General features: G+C 40.1%; 1 protein-coding gene across 3 annotated transcripts in view; it reads right to left on the bottom strand.

Moving 5' to 3' along the window:
• The window catches only part of GALNT18 (polypeptide N-acetylgalactosaminyltransferase 18), a 298,270-nt gene that overhangs the window by 237,538 nt on the left and 45,526 nt on the right, over positions 1-15,206 (bottom strand). For all 3 annotated transcript variants that reach the window (XM_046941603.1, XM_046941602.1, XM_046941604.1), the window contains one exon: positions 4,843-4,963. The gene's annotated coding sequence lies outside the window, so the exon portion shown is untranslated. The remainder of the gene's footprint in view (positions 1-4,842; positions 4,964-15,206) is intronic.

Raw genomic sequence — 15,206 nt, 5'->3', positions numbered from 1 at the left:
GTTGAATAAGAGCTCTGACCCAGCATCCCTACTCCTCGTGTGGAACTTCTGTGCAAGTATTACAACATAAGCCCATATTTAAAAGGTCAGAATAACGTGAAAGCCAACGCTAGAATGTTATGCGCATATCTCCCAGAAATAAAGGAAAAGATTAAAGTAGCTTAAAACACAGAGCAGATCCAATGCTCGATAACTGCTGAGTTAGCCAAAATCAAGATGTGCTCCATATTGCTATGCCTCTGGAATGTGAGCTTTGCTAAGGAATCATACTATTTGGAAACCTGCCCACCAGTTATGCAGTTCATGCTTTCATAACAGCAACAGCAGATAAAAAGAGAGAAAAAGAATAAGTACATACTTTCATCTAGAACAGCGTGTTTACAATAGCACAGTACCCTTCCTACAAGTCAAATCACTGAAAGCTACACAGAATAAAGCAGAAACAACCATGACTGATCCTCCTCTCACTTCCCTTTCTGAATAATAAAACACGTTATTTAGAACTGTTTCTTACATTTGAAAAAAGAGAAGGATAAGAACAGATCACTGAAGCCTTTTTGGTTCTGAGACTCCACCTCCAATTACCCACGCAATCTATGAATAAAACTAACAGGCTCATAAAGCGACAGAACATACGAGTCCTAAAACACACTCTCGTAAACGTGAGCCAGACTTATTCAAATGTAAGCTAAAATTAGAGAAATAACATATGGCCAATCGTGGTGCTCCTGAAAATCCATCGGCCTGTTTTAATAAGGTTGGGTTAATTTTTAAACTAAGATTTTAGAGGTGGAATAGTTTCTCTACAGCAGACAAGAGACTTGGTTCAAACACAACCATCCGGATTACTTCTAAAAATTGACTGTGCACCATTAGTTGCGCTTTTTTCTTGGCTTTGTTCTCACTTCAGAAGTCTACTTTCAGTATTCCTCTGATAGCCATAACCACGTTCTCAGTACATACCAGTTTCTCCTGCTAGGCAGGAAAAAAGCCTCTTCACACCCCTCCTCCTCTCCAGCACAATCACCCAGTTCAGAATTTGGTTTCATTTCAGGCATCATAAATTCCTGACCTCATTTCCCTGGTACTGTTTGTTCCTACATTTGAAAGCAAAATCCTTTGTAAGGATCTAATGCAGAATATTAACTTGCATTTTAGACATTAATAAGAAGAGAATAAGGACAGGAATAAAACTAGTATAGCTACCTTAATTTTAGTACCCTTGACAGAGGATGAATTCAGTCAATTCCTTGTAGGCTTCCTGCTTAGGAAGAACAACTCATTTAAACTGTTCGCTACGATTTTCTCCTCTTTATCACAATAAACTTTTTTGAGAGAGGGGGGAGGAAACAAACAGCCTTCCATACCCGCTTTTGTCCTCTCTCAGACCTGTTAAGGAATTTAAAGTAAGCGGAATAGTTCCTTTCTCTCTAGAAAATGTTTTTTTCACACAGACTATTTTCAGATAAACTCAAGACATTCCAAAAACCACCGTAGGCAGGTTGATATCGTCATCACGTTCTTGTATAAGGACAAAGACAACACCTTAGGATCTTAAGGGAAAGCGGGATTAAGAACAGAACCCAAACCCAAAGTCCCGGACTAGAAAAATCGTATGCCGCGTCCTAACAGAGGCCGCGTTTTCACGCGTTGCAAAAACACTGCTTTAAGCATTTAGAGACGAACGAAGCCCGAAACGCAGCGCCGAGCTGCCGCAGGCGCTTCCCCGCATCGCCCGGGGCGGCCCCGCGCCGCACAGAGCAGCACCGCTCGGACGGAGCGTTGCCCCGTGCAGCCGTCCCGCACAGCTCCGGGCCCGGCTCCCAGAACCCGAAGGACGCTGCCAGCCTTCAAGGCAGCCAAGCAGGCGCGGGGCCCGGGAAGGTACAACAGCCACGGACAGATCCCGCTTCCTTGGGCGCTCCCGCGTACAGAAAAAAGCCTCCCCTCGCCTCCATCACACAGAGAAGCCCGCACCATAGACGCGCTATAAACATTTAAAAGCAAAACACCCCGCTTCCACTCTCAGAATTCAAAGAGGTTTAAGCTTCCCGCTTCCTCCGCCCCCATAAGTAACCTCACCACCTACCAGCCACAGTTCCAGGTTGCACGGCTGCTTTCTCTCCTCCGGATCAAAAAGTTCCTTCTAGAGCTTCTGATAAAACGATACCTCTTATATCCTTTTATTTACTTATTTTTCTTTTCTACAGCCGCAAATCTTTCGGGCACGTAAAGGAGAGGTTTCTCCTCACGCGGTGCCCCGCGGAGGGGCCGGGGCGATCTGGAAGGTTCTCTGAGCGCAGCGCCAGGTGCAGCGCTCCTCGCGCCCAGGTGCACGAGCTCTGCCCCACGCAAACGGCCCTCACCTGCGCGAGGCGCCGGGAAGGCCGGCTCTGCACTGATCCAACGCCCGTGCACAACGCCGTGACCTTAACGAGCTGCTTCGTTTGCTAACGCCCGGACGCAGGTGATGGATTTACAGCGCCTTATCGCCCTCAGCTGCTAATTGCTGTTGCGCTTGTGCCTTCTGTCGCGGTCTGCGCTTTAACAACTGTGAAAGACCAGCAAGGAAAGATCACTTTGAAACGCTCTCGAACAGAAAAGGATGCACCGGGGAACTTGAAACAACGGTAAACCTAAGACCTATTTCACAGCACAAAAGATCTCATGAGAAGGGGAGAAAGGATTTCAATTGTGAAAAGTAATGACAGAGAGAGATGCCACTGCGACCACCGCTGAAAGGAATTTAAGGAAGAATGAGAAAATGGAAGAAGCTGGCTTTGGGGCAGCGTTTCGCTCCCAGGGTTCCATCCGAGTGGATCGATACAGCACTTATTGTCAGCACAGCCTGTGACTTACCGCTGCTGCTCTTACAATGGATATCTCCAAAGCCGTGCTTTGATCTTTCCTTTTAAATTAAAATTGGTGTGCAAAGACTGAGGTCTGAGTTGGAAACAGGGACATAAACACTGTAGTGCTGTTTTTTCCTCCAACACGTTAATTGGGAACGAGGACCCTTTGGGCAGAGAACTTCATCGTGTTCTGGAGGCCAGCAGTAGCCTCAGTCCCAACCCACCTACAACACAGTGCCACTCCTGTGCTTCTAGTGCCAGCATATATGCCCATTAACCTGCAGTTTCTTTATTTGGTTGGGGGGGGGGGTTGAGTTTCACCATAATGTGATATAAATGATAGAAAAAGCAGATGGAAGAAGAGTAGGAACTGGATCCTCTATTTAAACAGCAGCACAGAAGCTAGTGGTGAAACTGCACTTTTCTCTCTCCTGCAAAGTAGGAAAGAATTTGTTAAGGCAGCTGATGCCTCTCATTAGCCTACCTAACGATGCTGGGGAAAAAAGTTAGCAGTTTCAAACGCTCAAGCCCGTCTTTGAGAAACCTATCTGCTGAGGAATGGTTTTGTCAGAGATGGTCTGCACAACACTGAGAAAGGCACTTGCCTGTCAACCAAACAAAAAAGCGCTGATAATCCTTTGGGCAAGAAAGCAAAAATGACCTCACAGCTCAGTAGCTGAAGCATTTCTTTGTTAGGCTCCAAGTGCAATTCCTTTTGCAATCAGTATTGTTACTTTGTACATAGGGAAATTATTTCAACCAGAGATTCAAGAAAATTTGCAACAGAAAATTCTTGATCCGACTTTCTAATGCACTCTCCTGAGAGATTCAGATTCTGTCTCCAAATGCAACAGGTGGGTGAAGAGAGCCTCTCTTTTCTTCTGATGCTAGGCAGGTGAAACAAACTTGTGCTAATGAGCACATACTGGGTGTTACCACCTTGCTTGTACTTTCAAGAAGGCTGTGCAATGGGATAGAAAAATACATGATTTGTAAAAGGTGGGAAAGCTTTATTTTGGTTGAAGTGCTGTGATGATCAAGCCACAAGCAGCTTTTTACATCAACAGTGTCTGAAATGTAGTGACTCCTGACCTTCATTGAGTTAGGTGGTGACTACTGTCTCACAGGGAAAGTTCTTACCAGCAGTCTCTAAGTGCCTGAAGCTGTTCATTCAGATACTCAATTTTATCTCTCATCTTTTGCCTGTCCTCAAGGTTGATCCGTTCCTCTTTATTCTATTACAAATCCCCTGTATGGTAACAGTGTTTCCCAGCTGTATGCCAATAGCAAGTTTCATTACCAAATTCTTCATTATTGCACAGACCTCATTAATGAAAATTTCACATACTCTTCACCCCAAGAAAATCCCTTTTAAGATCTCTAGTGGCAAACTCCCTCTAGCCTGATAATTCCAGTTAAAACACATATTTCCCCTTCCTACTATGTCACCCATCTTAAATCCCAAAGCTTCATTATAATATCCGGTGTATGATTTATCTTTCTAAGCACAGAAGTAATAATGCATTATAACACTACAGTGAGAGATGCTCACAGGAACATTTTGCCAGATGCAGCAAGTCTAGCCTAACATCGCATGTAAGCAGGAAAAAAATAATGACCTAAGACAATAATAATTTACCAGAGGAGTAAAAGGAAAAATATTTGAACTGTATCAGAATCAGACAATACAAGATAAACTGACCTCAAGTACAGTGGTCTGAGTAAAAGCAACACAGAGATAGTGATTACAGCTACAACAAAGAGATAGCAAAATGGTTTTCCTATTAATTTATGTGGAAATAATAAAGGAAAATTATTGGATTTTTTTCACAAAGTAGATATGCCTATGTAAAACATTAAAATACAATAGTGAATAAGAATCAATGAATTAGTCATCTGCGTTAATCAAAAAATAATGTTCATTATTAACCAAAATCAAGTGAAATTCCTTCTTAGACATGCATGCCCATTAGTGAGCACAACTACTCACAGGTTTGGTCAGCTGAGGGAAGGAATTTTTTTTGGTCCAGTCACTGCCTGGGGCTTGGAAACGATGTGCGTGCCAAGTTCTCACCACCAGGATGAATCACAGACCTGGGCTATCTGGGACCCTGAAGCACAAAATGAGTAAGACTTCATCACTTACTGTATGACAAAATCATTCAAAGTCCAAAATACACCAGATTTATTTAACAGCTACTACGAGGATGTAGGGGAGACTGAGTTCTTGATACCGTTTTCCTGATACTGTTAGATCAGGATCTTCTTTCTCCCACCTTCTATCCTACCCTCACCTCATTGTTCACTCCTTGGATAATCCCAGTCGCAGTGAAGAACCAACTTCCCTTCTTCAGTCAAGAATTCTATCATGTACATCTTGGCATCAAGCCTTATTTGTGGCTTCTTGTACCATATCGCCTTACTTTCCCTGTTTGCTTCGTTCTATTATAGCAGTTTTTTAAACTGCATTAATAGAAAGTTATATTAATAAAACACGGTTGTTTTGTTTTCACAGGGTCAGATTTCCTTTCTAGAGTGCTCTTTAAAAGGTATCTGGCAAGCTTACTTGGGTCATCTCTGTAATGCAAGAGTACCGATGCTTCTGCATAAGCTTCACCAATCATGAAGAAAGTAGCAGAGGCAAGTTCACATTCATCAGTTTAACAGAGAAACACTCACAGTACCGGAGTCAGCTGGCTGGTCAGTCTGCCAAGTTCTCAGTATGAGTGGTGGCCAATCAGTGCAGTGCTTGCCCTGGGATTGCCCCCAGCAGATACCAGCAAGATGTCTGCTAATCCCCCTTAGTACTGCGGCCATATATGCAACAGCGGGAGACAGTAAAGCATCGTGTATCAGCAAGGTCATTTGCAGAAAGCAAGGAGACTTGTTTACAGCTACAGAGCAATTTCTCACAAATGAGTTTCTTCTAGCTACATGCAGAAAACCAGAGCCAGTTTACTTACATTCCCAAGCTAATAGCCCTTTCTCACAGGCTAGTTGCCTGTTTAGGCTGCGATCAGTATTTTTCCACACAATCTCATCCCAAAAATACTGTTTGCTTTGGATGAAATAGTAAGTAACTGCATGGATCAAACGTAAATGTATGCAAAATATATATGGGAAGCTTTATTTAATTTGCTATTCCGTATTTTATATGTATATATACTCATATGCATCTAAGTATGAGAAAAAATACACAAACCATAATTCCATAACAAGGAAAATTTGTAAAACATTATGAATTAGAAAAGATACAGTATCAATAAACTAAGATTTTTTAAATACATGTTTATAAACTACTAGAAAATAATTTACAAAGGTATGAAAAGTGTAGCCAATAATGAATAAGAAAATGCCAGATTAAGCTTGTTGCAGATTCATTACGATGTACATCTTTATTACACGCACATACTCCATTTCTTCTACATTACCCATTTTTACTTGGGTTTAAGACAGATTGCTCTCTTACAGAGCTGCTATCCGGTATTAGATTTTGTTCTTATTTGCTCATTGGACAAAAGCCAGTACTGTACTCAGCACACACTATTCCAGTATTGCTTTAAAGGAGAAGTATTGGACTTCAGTGGGTATAAATCTTCTTCCCTCTCTTCTTACATACAAATGACTTCCTAACAAAGATAGGGCACATCTGTCCCATACAGTAGAGCATAGCAGTTAACTCCACCATCCCAGTGACCTGACCACACATACAACCCCTGCTGACTGTACAAGAGGATAAAGTGCAGACACCCCTACTGCACCATAAACCCTGAATGCCCAGCACAACTAATCGGAGCTGACATGTCTTCCTGCTTGCAGTGCCAAGCATAGCTGAGATCTCTCCACTGTGCTGCACTGATATGGAAAAGATTGATGGGTGCTTGGTTTTGAGACTCATTATTACAGGGAGAATGAGATCTATGGAAAACACCATGCCTTAAGATCTGTGACCATGCACCAATTTGGATACCACTGACACCTCAAAGCAAAACATTTCAGACAATAACATGGCACTTCTTGCTTTAATGTCTGAAAGCCAACAGCAAATTACAATATGGCATCCAACAGAAGGAACAAATTAGCCTTTTCTTATTCGCAGTGTTGAACAGTAGGGCCACACACCAGGATTTTAACTCAATCAGGCATGAAAAGTAATGATGACAGACATTCTGTCACATCTATATTGGCGCTATCTGTATTTCACATAGTCATTAAAAATGCTTGAATTTGTTTTTTAAAGAAGTAGGGCATGTAGTGTTGTGCACACGCTTAATATGTTTTAAAAAAATTATTAGTTTATATTAATTTATGTTAATTGACTGATGTATTAATGATACTAAATAGCAATTTTTATATTTGCATGTATTATTCCATTAATATCATAAATACTTTAATTTGCAAGTATAATATAGTCTGAAAATAGCTACTGCGAATGAAAGGCTGTACTCCGTATATGCTAAAAGAACTAAAGGTCAGCCAGTAGCGTCCAGAAGATCCTGTTTACTAATTCATACAGTGTTTCACAGGCATGCTATAAGGACAATTGTAGCTTTTTAGCTTCTTGGTATTCTGCAATGGTGGAGAGCTTATTGGATTTTTCTCACTCATCTGTCATGCTCTAAGAGTTTCTTGATCATTAATGATCAATAGATCAGTTTAGACAAGAATGATAATTCAGAGAATTGAAAAATATATGTGTTTCCTTGATGGATCTATATATTAGAAAAAAATGAATCCAATGTTTAACCCACCCCTGGGTAATAGATACAGCGTCTGAAGAGCACATTTTAGAAGTTCAGAGATGCTAGCTTTGGTAATAATTGAGCACATATTTGGTTTGTTCATGTTTTTATTCAAACGTTTTCACAAATATGCCTCCTTCAAATTTATTGACTTTACTAAGATCCTGAGCTCTATTGAGACCATTTGACTTCATTGTTTGTCTGTTTGTTTGGTTACCAAAGCAGCCTCTGCAGTTAGAAAGGTAAACACAGCCTCTCCTCAGTGTTGAGTGAGCTTGTAAGTCCAAAACAAACAAGGACTCAAGGACCTTTATCTTCCATATACATATTAAGCTACAATCCCTGCTTTATGTTCACTAACCCTTTTGCCCATCGTCTATGCCTCTCTTACGCACGCAATAACATGGGAAAGAAAAAGGCATGGAGTCGGTAAGTAACAGCTTAGGAGGCCAGACAATCAGGTGAGTGCAGGAAGAACAGCCATGACATCCCCCCATGAGAAAATACCCAACTACAGAATTGCTTTCCTTAACATGTTTCACATGTCTTGCTCCTGCATGAGCCACAGATGTCTCATACATGTATGAACTCTGTCTCCATCCATCTTTCTTTCCAGCTACTTCGCAACTTCCTACCTATGGAAGACTGCCAAAATGCCTTTGCCATCTGGTCTACACACCACCTCATCTTTTCTCAGCACCTGCCATTCACTCCATTGTCTGACCAGATTCTAGCCAGAAACATAATATTTTTCCCTACTGACTCCTGAAAATATGAATATTCTCTTGTTTTAGACTAATGAAAGCAAGATAGACAAAAGTCAACAAGGGCAAGGCTTTATGGCAGGTGCCAGTACCTGATACAGTAACCACAGTCACCTTGAACCATCCCAGATGACTCCAAGGGTAACTGGGAAGCTCTAGTTTTTCTTATTTCTCACGTTTCTCCATTTCTAATGAAGATCTTTTCCCAAATAGCTTATCTATGGGCCAACCTCAACCTTCAGTCTCAAGTTTGCCACCTATTGAGTGGTGGAAGTCAGACTGATGGACTAACATTCTCAGCATACTTTCTAGAGCCATTTTTGTGGATATGACTTACTGTGACAATTTTGGCAATATTTTTGTTGTATTTAAACAACTACACTATGAGCGTGAGCATCCTTTTCAAGGTGCTCCTCAAATACTTTCTTAGCTTTCTTAATTTCCTGGTTACATTTTTTCCTGACATGAGTTCTGGACTTTCCTTTTCTCTTCCAAAGGACAGATTTATAAATACCAGTCCTTTCCAAATGATAATCACCTTAATTTTATATTGAGCCATAAGGTTTTTATTAGATAACTTTCTTTCCTCTTCCTTCCTGCCCCCACTCAAGTTTCAGGAGAGTTTGTCTTGACTTCTAATATAAATTTTTGAGAAGTATCTGGGCTGCCTCTAGGCTTCTTTCTTTTAGCTCCTCCTTCAATGCTTTTTATTCCCTTTGACCTGTTGCCTCATTAGTATGCTGATCCATTCCTTTAAATTGAATGTTTCTGTTCTGGATTTATTTTGTTTAGACTCTCCTGCAGCAGTGTTAAACCTAATTGTATTTTAACGGATATTACAGATCAACTCTCCCAAACACTTCTTGAGCTGGCCCTGTGCACTAATCAGGACCAAAGCCACAACAGCATCTTTTCTTCTGGAATTGAAAACTAGGTGTTCTGGGAAGCTGTTATTTACTACCTCCTAAAATTTACTCCTATATCTACCATAGATAAGGCAATCATTCCGTGGGTAGCTGAAACAATATTACTACTTGTTCTCACTTTGCAGGTCTCTATGTTTACTTAACATCACTGATCCTATATCTATATCCTGATTAGGGTTAGGTTAATAATACAATCCTAACACTTCATTTTTATTATCAGTGTGATACTTCCACCTACAGGGTTTTCATGCTGTTTTACAGCAATAACTTTATTCTGGTTCTTTTCACTTCAGACTCCATATACAATTCCACTTCACCTCCTGCACATCTCACCCTGCACATTTATGTAAAGTTGATAGCCTGAAAACATCACATCCACCAACTGCCTTTTTTCTGCAATGCACCTCAGCTGCCAGTCTGTCAGACTTGCACGAAGCCGTCATTCCAGTTCTCCCATCTCATTTCTCAGGCTGCTACCCCTGGCAGAGAAGCACTGTAAGTTTTGCCTTTGGTCTGTTGCCAAGTAGATTGGACACACTGTCAAATGACATCAAGAGTATGACTTGCTTTCCTACTCATTGCTGTTACGCTGTTTTCTTCTCAGCCTTTTCAGCAGCTCTCTGACCATTAGCCATGTATATTTCAAAGATCACTGCTGTCCAACCTTGGTGCTCCTCTACCTGTCATCTGCCTCTGTTTTTAGCATTTTTCAAGTTTTTAGGGCCAGCAGCCTGTTCCTTTCTAATCAGGGTTTCAAACCTTCCTTCCTGTTCCTCTTCTGCTAGAACATTTCCTATTTCCTAACATGTGTCTCTTATCCTAATACCTAAACTAAATAATTTCTGAACGTTACATTACTTTCCATTCATGAGCAACAACTGATCGATATCTTCAAAGAACCTTAAAAGCAGACCTGACTGCTACCACAGCCCAGAATTTCTCAATGTTAATAACCTTTCAGAAAATCTGAACAGGCAGCTGCCAGAGTATTAGCAGGCAACTGAAGTATCCTATCTATCTATAAGCAGTAACAGCATCAACACTGCAGTAGAAGCTCTTCCCATATAACTCTATCTTTATTTCCATTATGCCAAGGAAAATATTCTAATAGAGAAAAGGGCTTCTAATTAGCCCCATTAAGGCTCATTCATGTCAAGCTGATGCAAATAATCATTCAGAGAACGGACGTAGGGCAGAAATTCAGGGCAAAATTTAGATAAATACCAATAAAAAGAACAAAATAACAGCCCTTCACCCTCTCTTTATGATAGGCAGATGTACTCCAGCACAAGTGTAGAAGGTACAATCCAGGTAATATAAAAGCAAGCATCCCAGAAGTGACTTCCTTAAGACAAGAGCAGATACATTTTACCTGCTGCAGAGCTGGGTTCTCATTTGGACCCTAGCTTCTGAAATTCCAGTCACTTGAAGCAGACAGAGGAATTGCTATTAAACCTATGGATGAACACTAGGAATGAGTGATCTCAAACTCCAGATTTACAGTTTGTGGTTTGGACTTTGTGTTGCAACTTAGGAAAAAAAAAAAAAAGGATTTCCATAGCAGTCAGATCAGTGAAAACAGGCATGAGAATACAGAGCTGTAGAAAGAGTTCTGAAAGACAGCAAAAGCAGAGAAATGCCATAAAGCCTGTATCACTTGTGGGCAAGGCAATGCTATCAGCTAAGAATCTGAACAAAAGGGTAAATAAAGCACTAATTGCACTGTCTGGCGTGACAAGAACATTACTAGCTAGGATTACATCACAAGTTTCATGACAACAAGTACTATGATATTTATAACTTTGAAAGCAAGTCTGCATCTTGCATTCATGAGCCAAGGATAATTAGAGAAAGTTTTGCAAGAAGAGAACTCAATTGTTTAAGAGATTAGGTCATTGGGATTGATTGCACGCAATTTGACGATGTATTTGAAAAGTGACATTTTCCAGGCTCATAACTGCCAGCAGTGCTGGGAGTTTTAAGCAATGGTAAATCCAAAGCCTACAGTTTTGGACTGATCAATTTTTGTGCAGCAAAAAAAACATGCTTACTGATCCACATAATTAAAATCATAATCTGTGCCCCTTAACCTTGAGCACCATATGTTTAATGGAATGAAGTATTTTGGTGAGCATCACCGTTCACTTGTATGGCCAACATGTGTTCTTTGACTTCAGCATCATGCCCTATATTCCTAAAGAAATTATTTTATTGAATATATTCATATTGATTCAAGGAATGAAACCAATGTCTTGAGGAGCTTCATGAGTTGAAAGTTTCAATCAAGTTTTCAGTCCTGCAACATTCATTCTAATGAAAATAAACAACCGACTCTCAAAATTAAGTCTTTCCAGCCAGGTTTAGCAGTCACATGTATCCATCAAAGTCTGCATCCTGTTTGTTCTGAAACTGTTCATGACATCAGAAACATTGATAATTTGATATACTGGACATTTTCTCATATTTCTTCCTCACGCCTTTCTTCGCTGAGAAGTTTCTCCTGCCACACTGACAGTTCGAGGCCAGTGAAACACCCCACTTACTCAACATTTTTTCAGACTGCTGGTTACTCTACAGAGCAGAGTATTTAGCACGTAACCTAATGCCAGCACAAAGAAAACAAAAGAATCAAGTGGCGAAGGCTAAGTTCTCTACTTACAGCAACTGGCAGAGTTATACCGAAGTGATGGGTCTCAACCACCTAAAATATTCAGAGAATATCTATTTCCAATAGAAAGACCTCAGTTTGAGTTCCTACCTCAAAAGCACGAGAATCTCACTGCTGTCTCTGAAAGTTTTTCCCTTAAGTAAGGACTAGAAGACTGAATTGGATATGGAAATCAAGTGAGGTTTGTAAGTAAGTACAGGTGGTACAAAACATTAGTTTACTGCACTCAGCTTTCCTTTTTGAGGTGCGTTTTTTTTCTCTTCCATCTTGCATCATTCATCAGTATACATCCAGAATACATTTTGAATCTCTCATTTTTTTTTCTTGATTCTACTTTCATGTTATACAACAGACTCCATGCCAATGTTTTCAGCAGCTGCCTAGGTAAGGAAACTGCAGTCACTAAGCTCACTGGCTTCAAGCAGTATTCTGTGTTTCATAACCTACAGTACTGGCAAAACCCAGTCTACAAGGAGACCAAGAGATATTCCTGCCTGTTTTTTGCAACTGCTGAAAATGACACTTAACTGAAGATGCTTGTTTGTCCATTCCAAAGGACCAATAACAAATGAAAATAATTATGCCATTAGTACTCATCTGTTCTCTTCACAGTGCTACTGCAAATGTTACACAGAATTCCTCACTACTTTTTTTTAAATCCTACGTTGGCACAGAAGTATTAATCCTGAACTTATGATAAATGATGAAACATAAGATTAACTTATTTATTCATGTGAAACCCTGCTGAGTGCGTACATGTTCCTTCTCTGCATGCTGGTTTTGCGTTCTCTTTCCAAAATGCTCAGCCAGGTCTCCCATCAACTCACCCATGCAAAAGAATAACTTCAATAAAGCCCATTCAAATCCATCACTCTAAGAGGTAATAAGTAATAGTAAGCTGATGCTGACAAAACCTGTAGATAAAAAAAAACTTAACACTATTGAAGTTCTCTAGACTGTCTAAGGAAAAGATTACTAGCTCTAGAACAGACAGCACAATATATATGATTATTTCTGCTTGACTATGCAAATATGCTGTTGTGAAAAGAGGGAATCTCGTTGTTTGTTTAGCTTAAGTTAATGTGAAGGGGCCTCTCCTTTTCTGCACTGTCCACTGTTCGAAAGCAAGCTCCAACAAGAGCTTTGCTTTCCCCGCTGTCACCCCTCTGCTTGACTTCAGACCCTGACACTGTTCTTGTGCAGCTCATAAGGAGACATGAAAGTTTGAGCAATATGGTCAACACTATCAACTTTATTCAGATTACCTCACTGCCGTTGGTTTAAAAAAAAAAGTTAATGGCTTAAATAAATGGTTGTATACTAGAGCAATTTCAGCATCACATCAGACAAAAAACTCAGGACCCTTGTAAGAAGTATCGTCTTGATACTTCTGTTCCAGAGGTAAGCATACAATTCAGGAATATACAAGAAAATCCTCAAGTGGTAGGGCAACCTTCTGCTATGGTAAAGTATTGTAGGTAACTACTAAGAACACTTGTACTGCTTTTGCCAGTTTGGGGAGCTGTAGTTTAAAAAGTCTAGCACAGACTTTGCAGTGTAAAAACAAGGCAAGTTTAATATTAGATTAGAAAAGCTCTTCAGAAACATTAAAGCTGCTCTGAGCACCAGAATCAGCTTTTGTGTTTTAAGACTTAAGTTACAGGGAAAGCTTCCTGCCTTTTACCATATCCTCAAGGATCAAAACAAAAATGGTCATGGGTGGCAGTGTGTTAGCAAACCAAGTGCCAACAAACTGCCTCCCCTCACACAAGTGATTGATTTATCAGCTTAATGAGCCGTACATGGAGAAAAATGTTCCCCAGCCAGTAACAGTGAACCACAAACAAATAACAGGAACAAGCTCTGATGCAGAATTCAGAAAATAAGTACCTGTGAAATACAGCATGTGTTACATTTGCCATCCTGTCAGCAGTGCACTGAGAACCTGACCACCGTGATTTCCAGCTACATGATGCAGTTCTTCAGTTCCAGTGACAGAGCCTTGAAACATTAACATTTGGTGCCCTTGCTTTTGTGTCTAAGGAGCACCCACATAATTTTTGTTACATTTTGTTCAATTTTAAACAGAAAGGAGCCAGTACAAAGACAACAAAAACGGAGTTACAGTTCATTAGAACAAGAAAGGATACTTCAGCCATATAGCTAAAATGAAATTCTTTGCACAGCCAGGAGACCCCAGTGGATAACTACTTGGTGCTTCTGTATGTACTGGAATTCAGAAAGCTACCAACGTCTACAACTGTTTGAACAAGACAAAGTGCTGTTGATATATTTAATTCTGCTACATTTCCCAGAGGATTCTTGAAGCACTTTTCTCCCTCCTTCTACATACATCGTCATACAACTCTCTTTTCTTTTTTCCTCTTTAAAAGGCTGTTTCTGGCACATCGTGCTGTTTCTGTCTAGACTTTCTCCTTCAATCTTCCTATCTTTGCAAATTTAACAAGACATAGCTAGTTGATTTCTCTGTGCTGTAAAACAGAGAAAGCAAGCTACATTGGAAAGGCATAGGTGTTATCTAGCAGCCAGCAGCAGACAATTGCCAGCTACATGTAGGCTTGAACCTGTATACATCTGTAATAAGTTTTCAAGGGATAAATTGTTACTCATGTGAATAATTACATTTTTGTAAAATAGGTTTCTCAGTAAAATCTCACTAATTCATCCACCACATAAGTACCTGAGATTTTATTTTTAAGAGTTATGAGAAAAGGATATCTTGAAGACAGAAGTTGGGACAAGAAGGGTTTCAGTTTAAATCAGTACAATGTTTAGTGCCTGGAAATATTTGGCTTGGATTTGATGCATTTCTGTTGTTGTTGTTCCAGATTTGCTTCAACATAGAAGCAAATACATTTTTTATTAAAAAGTATAGTTCATTTTGACTGAAATGTGGGCCAAGAGGGATTTCAACACCAAAATATCTATAAAACTGTTACTTTTTTTCCTTTTTCTCATTTCAATTTATTCTACCATCTAAAAAGTTTAGCCTTTAATTGAAATGAAAAAAAGCACTTAGCTGAAAGATTTCCAACTGTTTCTAGGTCTGATACAACTGGAAGACTGGATCTGCATTTCAGCCTTCTCTAGTGACAACTGTAGCAAGGAAAAGGCCAAACACTCACTAATATCCCTTCAGTATCTCAACCACCAGTCACCACCCACTCCGTAGGCCTTCAAATCCTTTCTCAGCTGTGCCTTCAGAAAGAAGTAATACCGATCTGCCTCAGAAG

This window comes from Gallus gallus, chromosome 5 (genome assembly GCF_016699485.2).
Source record: "Gallus gallus isolate bGalGal1 chromosome 5, bGalGal1.mat.broiler.GRCg7b, whole genome shotgun sequence".
NCBI classification, from domain to species: Eukaryota; Metazoa; Chordata; class Aves; order Galliformes; family Phasianidae; genus Gallus; species Gallus gallus.
This window is presented reverse-complemented; position numbering and strand designations above follow the sequence as displayed.